This window comes from Bos javanicus, chromosome 2 (assembly GCF_032452875.1).
Source record: "Bos javanicus breed banteng chromosome 2, ARS-OSU_banteng_1.0, whole genome shotgun sequence".
Classification (NCBI taxonomy): Eukaryota; Metazoa; Chordata; class Mammalia; order Artiodactyla; family Bovidae; genus Bos; species Bos javanicus.
Window position 1 is genome coordinate 98,176,318 of NC_083869.1, and position 17,056 is coordinate 98,193,373.

Genomic DNA, 17,056 nt, shown 5'->3' on the forward strand with positions numbered 1-17,056 from the left:
GTCTGAATTTGGTAATAAGGAGTTCATGATCTGAGCCACAGTCAGCTCCCGGTCTTGTTTTTGCTGACTGTATAGAGCGTCTCCATCTTTGGCTGCAAAGAATATAATCAATCTGATTTCGGTGTTGACCATCTGGTGATGTCCATGTATAGAGTCTTCTCTTGTGTTGTTGGAAGAGGGTGTTTGTTATGACCAGTGCATTTTCTTGGCAAAACTCTATTAGCTTTTGCCCTGCTTCATTCCGTATTCCAAGGCCAAATTTGCCTATGACTCCAGGTGTTTCTTGACTTCCTACTTTGCCACAATCAATGAAAGTAATGTCATGGGATTTTAATTTTAATTCCGGTTATATATAGGTTATTATGAAGGACCTTTCAAATACCAGTTTGATCTCTGAAGGAAGGAAACACACTATAAGGGAGTCCATTTTATCATTCCTACTCCCTTGAGGGTCTTCACATTTTACATTATTTTATTGTGTCACTTTTCACTTTTGATTTTTTCTTTTTCAGTTGGAACAAAAAAAAAAAGAAAATTTTTATTGTTTACAAAACTTTAATTCTTTTATCTGGATTTAGCAAACTCAGCAAATAATATGTTAAACTCACTCTAAAACCATGTGAATTTCAAGGGACATTAAATCTTTCTCATTTAGTCACACATTACTCATTGAAATATTATTTGTTGGAAAATGCTTGCTGTCCAGAAATCTTATGAACCATTTTATCATCTTTTAAAAATTTGATTCAGCAAGTTGATTTTCATGGGTAGTAAATAAAGTTTATATCTGGAAAGGTGAAATCACAAAGTCTATCAATATGATTATTATAGTTTATATCATCAATTGTTTCCAAACAGTAAAAGTGCTTTCTATAGGGAGAATATAAATAAAGGTAAAATAAAGGTTAAAGATAAAGGTAAAAATTGAGGTAAAAGATTTACAGAAAAAAATAAATGTATGTGGAGAATTATAAATGTATTAAATTTATTCTGAGCTTTCTGACCACCAAGTCATTTCAGTCAGTTCAGTCACTCAGTCGTGTCCGACTCTTTGTGACCCTATGGACTGCAGCATGTCAGGCTTCCCTGTCCATCACCAACTCGTGGAGCCTACTCAAACTCATGTCCATCACTTCAGCGAGGCCATCCCATCACCTCATCCTCTGTTGTCCCCTTTTCCTTCCGCCTTCAATCTTTCCCAGCATCAGGGTTTTTTCAAATGAGTAAGTTCTTCACATTAGGTGGCCAAAGTATCCGAGTTTCAGCTTCAGCATCAGTCCTTTCAATGAACATTCAGAACTGATTTCCTTTAGGATGGACTGGTTGGATTTCCTTGCAGTCTAAGGGACTCTCAAGAGTACTCTCCAACACCACAGTTCAAAAGCATCAATTCTTGGGCACTCAGCTTTATTTTTAGTCCAACTCTCACATCCATACATGACTACTGGAAAAACCATAGCCTTGACTAGATGGACTTTTGTTGGTAAAATAATGTCTCTGCTTTTTATTATGCTGTCTAGGTTGGTAATAGTTTTTCTTCCAAAGAACAAGTGTCTTTTAATTTCATGGCTGCAGTCACCATCTGCAGTGATTTTGGAGCCCCAAAAAATAAAGTCTCTCACTGTTTCTATTGTTTCTCCATCTATTTGCCATGAAGTGATGGGACTGGATGCCATGATCTTAGTTTTCTGAATGTTGTGTTTTAAGCCAACTTTTCCCCTCTCCTCTTTCACTTTCATCAAGAGGCTTTTTAGTTCTTCTTTACTTTCTGCCATAAGGGTGGTGTCATCTGTGTATCTGAGGTTATTGATATTTCTCCCAGCAATCTTGATTCCAGCTTGTGCTTCATCCAGCCCAGCATTTTGCGTGATGTACTCTGCATATAAGTTAAATAAGCAGGGTGACAATATACAGCCTTGACAAACTCCTTTCACGATTTGGAATCAGTCTGTTGTTTCATGTCCAGTTTAACTGTTGCTTCCTGACCTGCATACAGATTTCTCAGGAGACAGATCAGGTGGTCTGGTATTCCCATCTCTTGAAAAAATTTCCACAGTTTGTTGTGATCCACACAGTCAAAGGCTTTGGCATAGTCAATAAAGCAAAAGTAGATGTTTTTTTTTTTCTAGAACTGTTTTGTTTTTTTGAAGGTCCAGCAGATGTTGGCAATTTGATCTCTGGTTCCTCTGCCTTTTCTAAATCCAGCTTGAACATCTGGAAGTTCATGGCTCATGTACTATTGAAGCCTAGCTCAGAGAATTTTGAGCATTAATTCGCTAGCATGTGAGATAAGTGCAATTGTGAGGTAGTTTGAGCATTCTTTGGCATTGCCTTTCTTTGGGATTTGAATGAAAACTGACCTTTCCCAGTCCTGTGGCCACTGCTGAGTGTTCCAAATTTGCTGGCCTATTGAGTGCAGAACTTTCACAGCATCACTTTTTAGGATTTGAAATAGCTCAACTGGAATTCCATCACCTCCATTAGCTTTGTTCTGACCACCAATGCAAAAGTCAAATCAAATGATTTTACTTGGAAGAAGTCTGACACTTGGCTTTATCTTCATCTTGGATAGATAGTACATGCATATTATGAGAGCAAAAGCTAAGAGCAAAGAAACCAACAAGCCAGGATTACCTTGCTTAGCAATATTTACCAAAATAAATGAAAACTTGAACCTCTAATAAAGTACTTCTTAACAGAAAACAAACTGAATGAAAACTGGGTTATTTGGTAATGGTAAGGAAGCTTTCATGAAATATTTAATTTTTATTTGGACACCCATTTCTTTTAAATCCTAAACTTCCTTTTGCTCTTTTTTTTTTTTTTTTAACCAAGTATTTGTCTTTAAATAAAATTTTTGTTACTGAGATTTCCTTTTGGTATTAGTTCACGATGTTTATGTGATTTAAAAATTAAAAGAAACTTTTATTTTGTTTCTAATTGCTAATTACAAAAGCAAAAATATATCCCCTACTAAGCTAGCAGTGGCACCCCACTCCAGTACTCTGCCTGGAAAACCCCATGGACGGAGGAGCCTGGTGGGCTGAAGTCCATGGGGTCACTACGAGTCAGACACGACTGAGTGACTTTCACTTTTCACTTTCACTTTTCACTTTCACTTTTCAGTTTTATGCATTGGAGAAGGCAATGGCAACCCACTCCAGTGTTCTTGCCTGGAGAGTCCCAGGGACCAGGGAGCCTGGTGGGCTGCCGTCTGCGGGATCGCACAGAGTCTGACACGACTGAAGCGACTTAGCAGCAGCAGCAGCAGCAGCAAGCTATCAAGAATGCCTACATAAAGAAAACATGGAAACAAATGAAAATTCCATAGTAAAGCAATTATCCTCCCATTAAATTTTTTTTTTTTTTAAGGAAGAGAAAGGACATAAAAAAAATAACACCTTGGGATCTTTTCAATCCTGAGTATATGTGTACATTTTGTAGCATAAAGTTGTATTAAAAGTGAAGTCACTCAGTCGTGTCTGACTCTTTGCCACCCCATGGACTGTAGCCTGCCAGGCTCCTCCATCTATAGGATTTTCCAGGCAAGAATACTGGATTTGGTTGCCATTTCCTTCTCCAGGGGATCTTCCCAACCCAGGAATTGAACCCAGGTCTCCCACATTGCAGGCAGACTCTTTACTATCTAAGCCACCAAGGAATCTCTCAAGTTGTATTGTGTTGTTTTATTTGTTAAAACTAATGGAGAGAAAATACTTGAGGAGATAATAGTTGAAAACTTCCCTAAAATGGGGAAGGAAATAATCACCCAAGTCCAAGAAACCCAGAGAGTCCCAAACAGGATAAACCCAAGGCAAAACACCCCAAGACACATATTAATCAAATTAACAAAGATCAAACACAAAGAACAAATATTAAAAGCAGCAAGGGAAAAACAACAAATAACACACAAGGGAATTCCCATAAGGATAACAGCTGATCTTTCAATAGAAACTCTTCAAGCCAGGAGGGAATGGCAAGACATACTTAAAATGATGAAAGAAAATAACCTACAGCCCAGATTATTGTACCCAGCAAGGATTTCATTCAAGTATGAAGGAGAAATCAAAAGCTTTTCCAACAAGCAAAAGCTGAGAGAATTCTGCACCACCAAACCAGCTCTCCAACAAATACTAAAGGATATTCTCTAGACAGGAAACACAAAAACGGTGTATAAGTTCGAACCCAAAACAATAAAGTAAATGGCAACGGGATCATACTTATCAGTAATTACCTTAAACATAAATGGGTTGAATGCCCCAACCAAAAGACAAAGACTGGCTGAATGGATACAAAAACAAGACCCCTACATATGTTGTCTACAAGAGACCCACCTCAAAACAGGGGACACATACAGACTGAAAGTGAAGGGCTGGAAAAAGATTTTCCATGCAAATAGGGACCAAAAGAAAGCAGGAGTAGCAATACTCATATCAGATAAAATAGACTTTAAAACAAAGGCTGTGAAGAGAGACAAAGAAGGTCACTACATAATGATCAAAGGATCAATCCAAGAAGAATATATAACAATTATAAATATATATGCACCCAACACGGGAGCACCGCAGTATGTAAGACAAATGCTAACAAGTATGAAAGGAGAAATTAACAATAACACAATAATAGTGGGAGACTTTAATACCCCACTCACACCTATGGATAGATCAACTAAACAGAAAATTAACAAGGAAACACAAACTTTAAATGATACAATAGACCAGTTAGACCTAATTGATATCCATAGGACATTTCATCCCAAAACAATGAATTTCACCTTTTTCTCAAGCGCACATGGAACCTTCTCCAGGATAGATCACATCCTGGGCCACAAAGCTAGCCTTGGTAAATTCAAAAAAATAGAAATCATTCCCAGCATCTTTTCTGACCACAATGCAGTAAGATTAGATCTCAATTACAGGAAAAAAACTATTAAAAATTCCAACATATGGAGGCTGAACAACACGCTGCTGAATAACCAACAAATCACAGAAGAAATCAAAAAAGAAATCAAAATTTGCATAGAAACGAATGAAAATGAAAACACAACAACCCAAAACCTGTGGGACACGGTAAAAGCAGTCCTAAGGGGAAAGTTCATAGCAATACAGGCACACCTCAAGAAACAAGAAAAAAGTCAAATAAATAACCTAACTCTACACCTAAAGCAACTAGAAAAGGAAGAAATGAAGAACCCCAGGGTTAGTAGAAGGAAAGAAATCTTAAAAATTAGAGCAGAAATAAATGCAAAAGAAACAAAAGAGACCATAGCAAAAATCAACAAAACCAAAAGCTGGTTCTTTGAAAGGATAAATAAAATTGACAAACCATTAGCCAGACTCATCAAGAAACAAAGGGAGAAAAATAAAATCAATAAAATTAGAAATGAAAATGGAGAGATCACAACAGACAACACAGAAATACAAAGGATCATAAGAGACTACTATCAACAATTATATGCCAATAAAATGGACAACGTGGAAGAAATGGACAAATTCTTAGAAAAGTACAACTTTCCAAAACTGGACCAGGAAGAAATAGAAAATCTTAACAGACCCATCACAAGCATGGAAATTGAAACTGTAATCAAAAATCTTCCAGCAAACAAAAGCCCCGGTCCAGACGGCTTCACAGCTGAATTCTACCAAAAATTTAGAGAAGAGCTAACACCTATCCTGCTCAAACTCTTCCAGAAAATTGCAGAGGAAGGTAAACTTCCAAACTCATTCTATGAGGCCACCATCACCCTAATACCAAAACCTGACAAAGATGCCACAAAAAAAGAAAACTACAGGCCAATATCACTGATGAACATAGATGCAAAAATCCTTAACAAAATTCTAGCAATCAGAATCCAACAACACATTAAAAAAATCATACACCATGATCAAGTGGGCTTTATCCCAGGGATGCAAGGATTCTTCAATATCCGCAAATCAATCAATGTAATACACCACATTAACAAATTGAAAAATAAAAACCATATGATTATCTCAATAGATGCAGAGAAAGCCTTTGACAAAATTCAACATCCATTTATGATAAAAACTCTCCAGAAAGCAGGAATAGAAGGAACATACCTCAACATAATAAAAGCTATATATGACAAACCCACAGCAAACATTATCCTCAATGGTGAAAAATTGAAAGCATTTCCTCTAAAGTCAGGAACAAGACAAGGGTGCCCACTTTCACCATTACTATTCAACATAGTTTTGGAAGTTTTGGCCACAGCAATCAGAGCAGAAAAAGAAATAAAAGGAATCCAAATTGGAAAAGAAGAAGTAAAACTCTCACTATTTGCAGATGACATGATCCTCTACATAGAAAACCCTAAAGACTCCACCAGAAAATTACTAGAACTAATCAATGACTATAGTAAAGTTGCAGGATATAAAATCAACACACAGAAATCCCTTGCATTCCTATACACTAATAATGAGAAAACAGAAAGAGAAATTAAGGAAACAATTCCATTCACCATTGCAATGGAAAGAATAAAATACTTAGGAATATATCTACCTAAAGAAACTAAAGACCTATATATAGAAAACTATAAAACACTGGCGAAAGAAATCAAAGAGGACACTAATAGATGGAGAAATATACCATGTTCATGGATTGGAAGAATCAATATAGTGAAAATGAGTATACTACCCAAAGCAATCTATAGATTCAATGCAATCCCTATCAAGCTACCAACAGTATTCTTCACAGAGCTAGAACAAATAATTTCACAATTTGTATAGAAATACAAAAAACCTCGAATAGCCAAAGCGATCTTGAGAAAGAAGAATGGAACTGGAGGAATCAACCTACCTGACTTCAGGCTCTACTACAAAGCCACAGTTATCAAGACAGTATGGTACTGGCACAAAGACAGAAATATAGATCAATGGAACAAAATAGAAAGCCCAGAGATAAATCCACGCACATACGGACACCTTATCTTTGACAAAGGAGGTAAGAATATACAATGGATTAAAGACAATCTCTTTAACAAGTGGTGCTGGGAAAACTGGTCAACCACTTGTAAAAGAATGAAACTCGAACACTTTCTAACACCATACACAAAAATAAACGCAAAATGGATTAAAGATCTAAACATAAGACCAGAAACTATAAAACTCCTAGAGGAGAACATAGGCAAAACACTCTCTGACATACATCACAGCAGGATCCTCTATGACCCACCTCCCAGAATATCGGAAATAAAAGCAAAAATAAACAAATGGGACCTAGTTAACCTTAAAAGCTTATGCATATCAAAGGAAACTATCAGCAAGGTGAAAAGACAGCCTTCAGAATGGGAGAAAATAATAGCAAATGAAGCAACTGACAAACAACTAATCTCAAAAATATACAAGCAACTCCTCCAGCTCAACTCCAGAAAAATAAATGACCCAATCAAAAAATGGGCCAAAGAACTAAATAGACATTTCTCCAAAGAAGACATACAGATGGCTAACAAACACATGAAAAGATGCTCAACATCACTCATTATCAGAGAAATGCAAATCAAGACCACTATGAGGTACCATTTCACACCAGTCAGAATGGCTGCGATCCAAAAGTCTACAAATAATAAATGTTGGAGAGGGTGTGGAGGAAAGGGAACCCTCTTACACTGTTGGTGGGAATGCAAACTAGTACAGCCACTATGGAGAACAGTGTGGAGATTCCTTAAAAAACTGGAAATAGAACTGCCTTATGATCCAGCAATCCCACTGCTGGGCATACACACTGAGGAAACCAGAAGGGAAAGAGACACATGTACCCCACTGTTCATCACAGCACTGTTTATAATAGCCAGGACATGGAAGCAACCTAGATGTCCATCAGCAGATGAATGGATAAAGAAAGCTGTGGTACATATACACAATGGAGTATTACTCAGCCATTAAAAAGAATACATTTGAATCAGTTCTAATGAGGTGGATGAAACTGGAGCCTATTATACAGAGTGAAGTAAGCCAGAAGGAAAAACACCAATACAGTATACTAACACATATATATGGAATTTAGAAAGATGATAACAATAACCCTGTGTACGAGACAGCAAAAGTGATGCTGATGTATGGAACAGTCTTATGGACTCTGTGGGAGAGGGAGAGGGTGGGAAGATTTGGGAGAATGGCATTGAAACATGTAAAATATCATGTATGAAATGAGATGCCAGTCCAGGTTCAATGCACGATACTGGATGCTTGGGGCTAGTGCACTGGGACGACCCAGAGGGATGGTATGGGGAGGGAGGAGGGAGGAGGGTTCAGGATGGGGAGCACATGTATACCTGTGATGGATTCATTTTGATATTTGGCAAAACTAATACAATTATGTAAAGTTTAAAAAAAAAAAAAACTAATGGAACTTGAATTTGGAATATTGAGACAAAAATCAACTGCAGAGATGCACTAATTTTACTGGATTAATATTGGTAGATTTTACTTCCCATGTGATGTTCAAGGACTACAACAGAACGAATTTGACAGATGAACTCTGAACTCATGTTGGTAAGAGGAAATAACGGAATGACTTAGATTACTATAGAGAATAAACTTTTTTCACAATTAAAAGACATTCAGTCACTGGGTTAACTTACTTTCAGCTTTTCCCTCAACTTTCTCTGGCCTTCCCTACTTTTCCTGTCCCTACCCTTCCTATCCCTTGGGGCTCTCTATTCCATCTCCCCTAATTTATGTTTTTTTCTAGTATTATCACTTTCTAACTTTCTATGATATTTACTTGTATATTTGATTATTTTTTTCCTCCATCAACAGAGTATAAATCCATGAAGAATACTTCTTTTAAAAATATTTTGTTCACTGAGGTGTCTAAACATAGCAGAGCCCAAATGAATGATTTAAAATAAGTGATCAGTTCAATAGTGTCTATAATATTTAATGTTATTGGAATAGACTCATTTGATGAAGAAAACTCCCTAGGCTCTTAGGAGCAGCAAATTCATGGCATGCATGTCACTATTTCCCCCTCTCATCTTATGTCAGATGCCATAACATTCACACACTTTCTTCCAGTTCTAATCAAGAACAACATTCTTTTCTATTAAACATGGGCTATATAATGCTTGCTAAAAAAAAAAAAAAAAAGTGTTTCAGACAAACACTACCAATTGAAAAGAGCTGGTACCCATTTGCCATCTGGTTCTGAAGGAAGAGACATACTTCAAGGTTATCTTACCTGTAACTGTGGGAGTTTTCCCTTTATTAATACATTCCTATATTTGTTAGTTTATTAATACATTTGTAAAACTTTTATTGGTTACCTACTGTTTTTTTTATTACTCACTTAAACATTCAGGATACAAGTGTTAATATTTATTTAGTGCCAACCATGTTCTAGTCCTGAAGATATAGCTATGCTGTGACACAAACAAATATTTATAGAATATTATAACTATAATAAGTACAAAGTACTACAGGCACACATTGGTGAGTGTGGGTAAGGGAAGTGAGGAAAGTCAGTAGAAGAAATAAGACTTGAATAAAGTATTGAAGATGTAAAATATTTTTTCTGAATAGACATTTTCATAACAATTTCAAGAGGCAATAATTATAATAAAAATCATGAGTTTGTTTATTTAGTCCTTACAATAAGTAAGCCTTTCATAGGCACCTTATATGTTGTCTCATTTACTTCTTATGGCAGGGCGCCCTAGTCTATTTTATATATACTATTAATATAATCAAAGTTACCCATGTAGGATGTGACAGAACAAGTCTGTGCCACCACATCTTTACATCACTTACCCACTACATCCTTCAGCAGAAGAATAATTAAAATAGCAGGAGACAAAAACTGAAAAATTTCCTAGAAGATCCTGTGTATCTTGATAATCTTTGAACTTTATCTTCTAGGCAGTGGGGAGTTATTACAGATGTAATCCAATACTTCCTAAAAAACTCAGAGGCTAGTAGTAAAGAAAAGGAGAAGAAAAATATTTGAATGCTTGCTGCATGCAAAATAATTCACATTCTTAATTTATTCTAATTTACAAAACAGCCTTAGTAAATGTCATTTTATAGAAAACAAACTTTGAGATTTGCAAAGGTCAAAAAACTGCACCATAGTCACACAGTTCAAAAGTGAGAGCAGTAGCATTTTAACCTAAGCCTGACTTCAGAGCACCTGCCTGCCATTTAAGGTATTCTTCCCAAGAAAGTCTAGCTGATGGCAGTGTAAAAGCGAGCAAGAGGGAGTATATGTTTGCCATTTGGCCACTTTTGCTGAATTGTATTTCCAATTAAGCTTTCCCAGTTAGAATTAAATGATTTACCACTAAGTATGCTTTTATAGATGAGCTATCATTAGTGAACTTTGAAAAAGTATAAAAATATTTCCCCAAATACATTTTTACTTATCACTTTTAAGCTCACATTTTTTTAATTGTACCACCAAGCATTATTGATTATATACTACTATTCTTACAGCAGTACACTTTTTCCCACCCTACAGGATGAGTTGATATTCTCCTTCACAGGTTGGAGAAATAAACTAGGAAAAGACAATAATTTTTTTGTCTTTTCAAGGATAGAAAGAAAAGCCTAACCTATTTGCTACTTGAACTCTTCTTTGCCACCTATATGATTATTGATGAAGGTATTCAACTATTATAATTTTACATTTTCTTTATTGAAATACAGTTGATATAACAGGATTATGTAGTTTCAGGTGTTCTACACAGTGACTTGACATTTACATCCATCATGAAATTATCATCACAATAAATCTAGTAACCATCTGTCTACAAACAAAGTTATTTACATAAAAATATACAAATATAATACAATATTATTGACCATATTCCTTATGCCATATTTATTTTGTAACTGGAAATTTGTGCCTCTTAATTTCTTTACCTATTAAGCAACCCCACCCCCACCCCTCACAGCTCTGGCAACAATTTTTTTGTTCTCTAAGTCTGTTACCGAACTTTCAGTCGGACCCCAACAAGGTTTCTCCTACCTGGTGTTGCGGGTCTCAATAGATGGAGACTGAGTTCCATTCAGAAGCAACTGGAAAGCCTTATTCTTTCATGGGAGAATGGAGAGGTGTGAGTTCATGCTCTAACAGGGGTCCCCAACCCTGGGGATCTAATGCCTGATGATCTGAGGTGGAGCTGATATAATAATAATATAAATAAAGTGCACAATAAATGTAACACACTTAAATCATACTGAAACCACCTCCTACCCCCATGGAAAAGTGTTCTTCCATGGAACTGGTCCCTGGCGCCAAAAAGTTTGGGGCCTGCTGCTCTAGGGCACTGGCTGTCCCCAGCAGGCTGTGGTGGGGGCGACTGCTTTATATGGGTCTCTCAGCGGGGTCCTTACAGGGCAGGTGCAGTACTGCTTACCTTCCAGATCACAGCGCTGGTTGTCCCGCTGCCACACACGTCCCCAGCCGCCATCTTGAGAAGCAGTGCCTATGCGGGTGCGCTGAGCTGAAGCATCCAGAGCAGCGGCCCTGGGCTGGGAGCTCTAATCCAACGTGTAAGGAGCAAGGCCCCTGAACAGGAACCCTTACAAGCAAATGAAACCCGACCAAGCACAAAACAAGAGGTTACACCTTATGATCTAGACTCCAACTTACGTTTCCCGGGAAACATTAACGAACTTTGGGCTGGTGTCAAAATTCCTTCTCTGCCTTTTGTCCTGATTATTATTCTTGAGGGGCACTGAGGGCTCAGGTCCACATTCTGTAACTCCTCACTGCTAAGTGTGGACATTGTTATAACCCCAGGGAGAGGAGCTGAGCATCTCCCCAGGTGCATTTAGACATGTTTGAGTGTCCCCAGGTCTGAACCCTGATAGTTTCTCTCCCTGAGTGATTAGAAGTTTTATAGATTCTAACCATTTGGTTAGAATAGTGGATAGTTCTGACAAAATGTGGTCCACTGGAGAAGGGAATGGCAAACCACTTCAGTATTCCTGCCTTGAGAACCCCATGAACAGTATGAAAAGGCAGAAAGATAGGACACTGAAAGATGAATTCCCCAGGTCAATAAGTGCCCAATATGCTACTGGAGAAGAATGGAGAAATAACTCCAGAAAGAATGAAGAGATGGAACCAAAGCAAAAACAACACCCAGTTGTGGATGTGACAGGTGATGGAAGCAAGGTCAGATGCTGTAGGGAGCAATATTTCATAGGAACCTGGAATGGTAGGTCCATGAATCAAGGGAAAATGGAAGTGGTCAAACAGAAGATGGCAAGAGTAAACATTGACATTCTAGGAATGAGCGAACTAAAATGGACTGGAATGGGTGAATTTAACTCAGATGAACATTATATCTACTACTGTGGGCAAGAATCCCTTAGAAGAAATGGAATAGCCATCATAGTCAACAAAAGGGTCTGAAATGCAGTACTTGGATGCAATCTCAAAAATGACAGAATGATCTCTGTTCATTTCCAGGGCAAACCATTCAATATCACAGTTATCCAAATCTATGCCCCAACCAGTAATGCTGAAGAAGCTGAAGTTGAACCATTCTATGAAGACCTACAAGACCTTCTAGAATTAACACCCCCAAAAGATGTCCTTTTGATTATAGGGGACTGGAATGCAAAAGTAGGAAGTCAAGAAACACCTGGAATAACAGGCAAATTTGGCCTTGGAGTACAGAATGAAGCAGGGCAAAGACTAACAGAGTTCTGCCCAGAGAATGCACTGGTCATAGCAAACACCCTCTTCCAACAATACAAGAGAAGACTCTACACATGGACATCACCAGATGGCCAAAACCAAAATCAGACTGATTATATTCTTTGCAGCCAAAGATGGAGAAGCTCTATTCAGTCAGCAAAAACAAGACCGGGAGCTGACTGTGGCTCAGATCATGAACTTCTTATTGCCAAATTCAGACTTAAATTGAAAAAAATGGGGAAAAGCACTAGACCATTCAGGCATGACCTAAATCAAATCCTTTATGATTATACAGTGGAAGTGAGAAATAGATTTAAGGGACTAGATCTGAAAGATAGAGTGCCTGATGACCTATGGACAGAGGTTCATGACATTGTACAGGAGACAGGGATCAATACCATCCCCAAGAAAAAGAAATGCAAAAAAGCAAAATGGCTGTCTGAGGAGGCCTTACAAATAGCTGTGAAAAGAAGAAAAGCAAAAAGCGAAGGAGAAAAGGACAGATATACACATTTGAATGCAGAATTGCAACGAATAGCAAGGAGAGATAAGAACACCTTCCTTGGTGATCAGTGCAAAGAAATAGAGGAAAACAATAGAATGGGAAAGACTAGAGATCTCTTCAAGAAAATTAGAGATACCAAGGGAACATTTCATGCAAAGATGGGCTCAATAAAGGACAGAAATGGTATGGACCTAACAGAAGCAGAAGATATTAAGAAGAGGTGGCAAGAATACACAGAAGAATTGTGCAAAAAAGATCTTCAAGACCAAGATAATCATGATGATGTGATCACTCACCTAGAGCCTGACATTCTTGAATGTGAAGTCAAGTGGCCTTTAGAAGGCATCACTATGAACAAAGCTAGTGGAGGTGATGGAATTCCAGTTGAGCTATTTCAAATCCTAAAAGATGATGCTGTGAAAGTGCTGCACTCAATATGCCAGCAAATTTGGAAAACTCAGCAGTGGCCACAGGACTGGAAAAGGTCAGTTTTCATTCCAGTCCCTAAGAAAGGCAATGCCAAAGAATGCTCAAATTACCACACAATTGCACTCATCTCACACACTAGTAAAGTAATGGTCAAAATTCCCCAAGCCAGGCTTTAGCAGTACGTGAACCATGAACTTCCAAATGTTCAAGCTGGTTTTAGAAAAGGCAGAGGAATCAGAGATCAAATTGCCAACATCTGCTGGATCACCGAAAAAGCAACAGAGTTCCAGAAAAACATCTATTTCTGCTTTATTGACTATGCCAAAGCCTTTGACTGTGTGGATCACAATAAACTGTGGAAAATTCTTCAAGAGGTGGAAATACCAGACCATGTGACCTGTCTCTTGAGTAATCTGTATGCAGGTCAGGAAACAACAGTTAGAACTGGACATGGAACAACATAATTATTCCAAATTGGGAAGAAGTACATCAAGGCTGTATATTGTCACCCTGATTATTTAACTTATATGTAGAGTACATCATGAGAAATGTTGGGCTGGAAGAAACACAAACTGGAATCAAGATTTCTGGGAGAAATATCTATAAGCTCAGATATGCAGATAACACCACTCTTATGGCAGAAAGTGAAGAAAAACTAAAAAGCCTCTTGATGAATGTGAAAGAGGAGAGTGAAAAAGTTGGCTTAAAGCTCAACATTCATAAAATTAAGATCATGGCTTCTGGTCCCATCACTTCATGGCAAATAGATGGGGAAACAGTGGAAACAGTGGCTGACTTTATTTTTTGGGGCTCCAAAATCACTGCAGATGGTGACTGTAGCCATGAAATTAAAAGACTCTTACTCATTGGAAGGAAAGTTATGACCAACCTAGATAGCATATTCAAAAGCAGAGACATTACTTTGCCAACAAAGGTCCATCTAGTCAAAGCTATGGTTTTTCCAGTAGTCATGTATGGATGTAAGAGTTGTACTATAAAGAAAGCTGAGATAAAGAATTGATGCTTTGAACTGTGGTGTGTTGGGGAAGACTCTTGAGAGTCTCTTGGACTGCAAGGAGATCCAACCAGTCCATCCTAAAGGAGATCAGTCCTGGGTGTTCATTGAAAGGACTGATGGTGAAGTTGAAACTCCAATGGCCACCTGATGAGAAGATCTGACTCATTTGAAAAGACCTTGATGCTGGGAAGGAGTGCAGGCGGGAGGAGAAGGGTATGACAGAAGATGAGATGGTAGGATGGCATCACCGACTCAATGGACATGAGTTTGAATAACCTCCGGGAGTGGTGATGGACAGGGAGGCCTGGTGTGCTGCAGTCCATGGGGTCCCAAAAAGTCGCACACAACTGAGCAACTGAACTAAATCTTTTGGAGACAAAAGGACATCAGACAATATCAGGGACATGGGCCCATATACCTGCAAAAGAACAATGGTTATTAAGCAGCCCAGGGAAGGTAGAAGCCAAGTGACCCCAGGAAGGGCCTACATTACCCTGCTCCACAGTTGTTCTGTTGGGTTCTGGTAGCCAAATTGCATTTTTCAGAAGCCTATCTGCATTTACTCTAATCGGAAAAAGCAACTTGATGTATTTTGGGCCAGTGCACAGATTCTCCCTGGTCAGCTAACATCATTTAGGGCAAATCAATTATCTCCAAATCTCTACTGCTTGGCAATGCATACAGTTATTTATCTTTTGCTGGTTTCTAGAAAAGGAGATTTAGATCCGAGAGATTCACAAGAATAATGGTTGGGGGGGAGGGGTGTGAGGGGAGTTGTTCATTGTCTTGGATTGTCTTTCCAGGGGTTAGGGCCTGGATGCCTTCCTTACTCGAGTGTAATGTACCCATGGAGCAGTCCCCAGAAACTTCAGGGAAACATGGGTGGTTGAGTTCCATTCAGTCACTCAGTTGTGTCTGACTCTTTGCCACCCCATGGACTGCAGCATGACAGGTTTCCCTGTCCATCACCAACTCCAAGACTTTGCTCAAACTCATGACCATTGAGTTGGAGATGCCATCCAACCATTTCATCCTCTGTTGTCCCCTTCTCCTCTTGCCTTCAATCTTTTCCTGCATCAGGGTCTTTTCCAGTGAGTCGGCTCTTCATATCTGGTGGCCAAAGTGTTGGAGTTTCAGCGTCAGCATCAGTCCTTTCAATGAATATTCAGAGTTGGTTTCCTTTAGGATTGACTGATTTGATCTCCTTGCAGTCTAAGGGACTCTCAACAGTCTTCTCCAACACCACAGTTCAAAAGCATCAATTCTTTGGTGCTTAGATTTCTTTATGGGTGGTTAGGATCTCTGAGTAGGGTCTGTTCCTGTTACGAGTGAGGTGATCTTGCAGGCTGCTGGTTTTCCCAGTTTTTTGGTGCACCCAGTCTCCCATGTGAGCTGAGAGGGGCATGGAGCTGGTGCTGGCTCACTGGTGGGTGATGTGTCAGCGCATGACTGTCTACACAGCCGGAATGTGCTGGGCTAGTGCCTACTTTCTGGTAGGGTGGGTAACCTCCTGGCATTCATTAGGCTAGAGGGAGGATTCCAAAATGGTTCTTGCCTGTGCCAGTACTACTGCTGTCAAATGTGCTGCTCAAATTGACTGCTGCCAGCATCTCTATCCTCAGGGGGAGTCCCAAGGTTCTTCTTCTCTCTTTGGGAGGGTTTCCAAGATGAACAAATAGATCTGACTAAGGCTCCTTTCAAACTACTGCCTCTGCACTGTAATTCAAAACATGAAATTTTGTGCACACCCTTTGAGAGCAGTCTTTGTTTTCTGTAGCTTTCTAATTTCTTCTGAACATAAGTCTCAGTATGTTCTGGGGGCTTGTTTTCATGGTGAAGGACACTTAGGCTGGAAATCCCGATATGCAGCTTGGAGTTCCTGCCCTTTAGGGAGGACTTTACAATTGTGGGTGCAGGTGTGCTCAGTCGTGTCCAACTCTTTTGTGACCCCATGGACTGTAGTCCACCAGCCTCCTCTGTCCATGGGATTATCCTGGCAGGAATACTGGAGTGGGTTGCCATTTCCTGCTCCAGGGGATCTTCCTGACCTGGGGATTGAACCTGAGTCTCCTGCATTGGCAGATGGATTCTTTACCACTGATTCAGTGATATCCCTTCTGTTTGTGGGTTGCTGATTAGAGCCCTGACTATGTCATATCTCTGCACCTCCTGTCATCTCACTATGATTCTTTCTTTATGTCTTTAGCAGTGGAAAATCTTTTCTGTTAGTTTTCAGGTCGTTTTCATAGTTGCTCTGTAGGTAGTTGTCATTTTGGTGTGTGTGAAGAGTTGAATTAAGGATCTTCCTATTCTGCCATCTTGATTGCCCTAACCTCTATTATTTTTTTAAAAGTTCAACTGTACTAGAAGTATTTCTAGTGTTATTTGGAGTATTTATGGACAACCTAAAGATCTGCCCCCAGAAAATCTGAATTTGT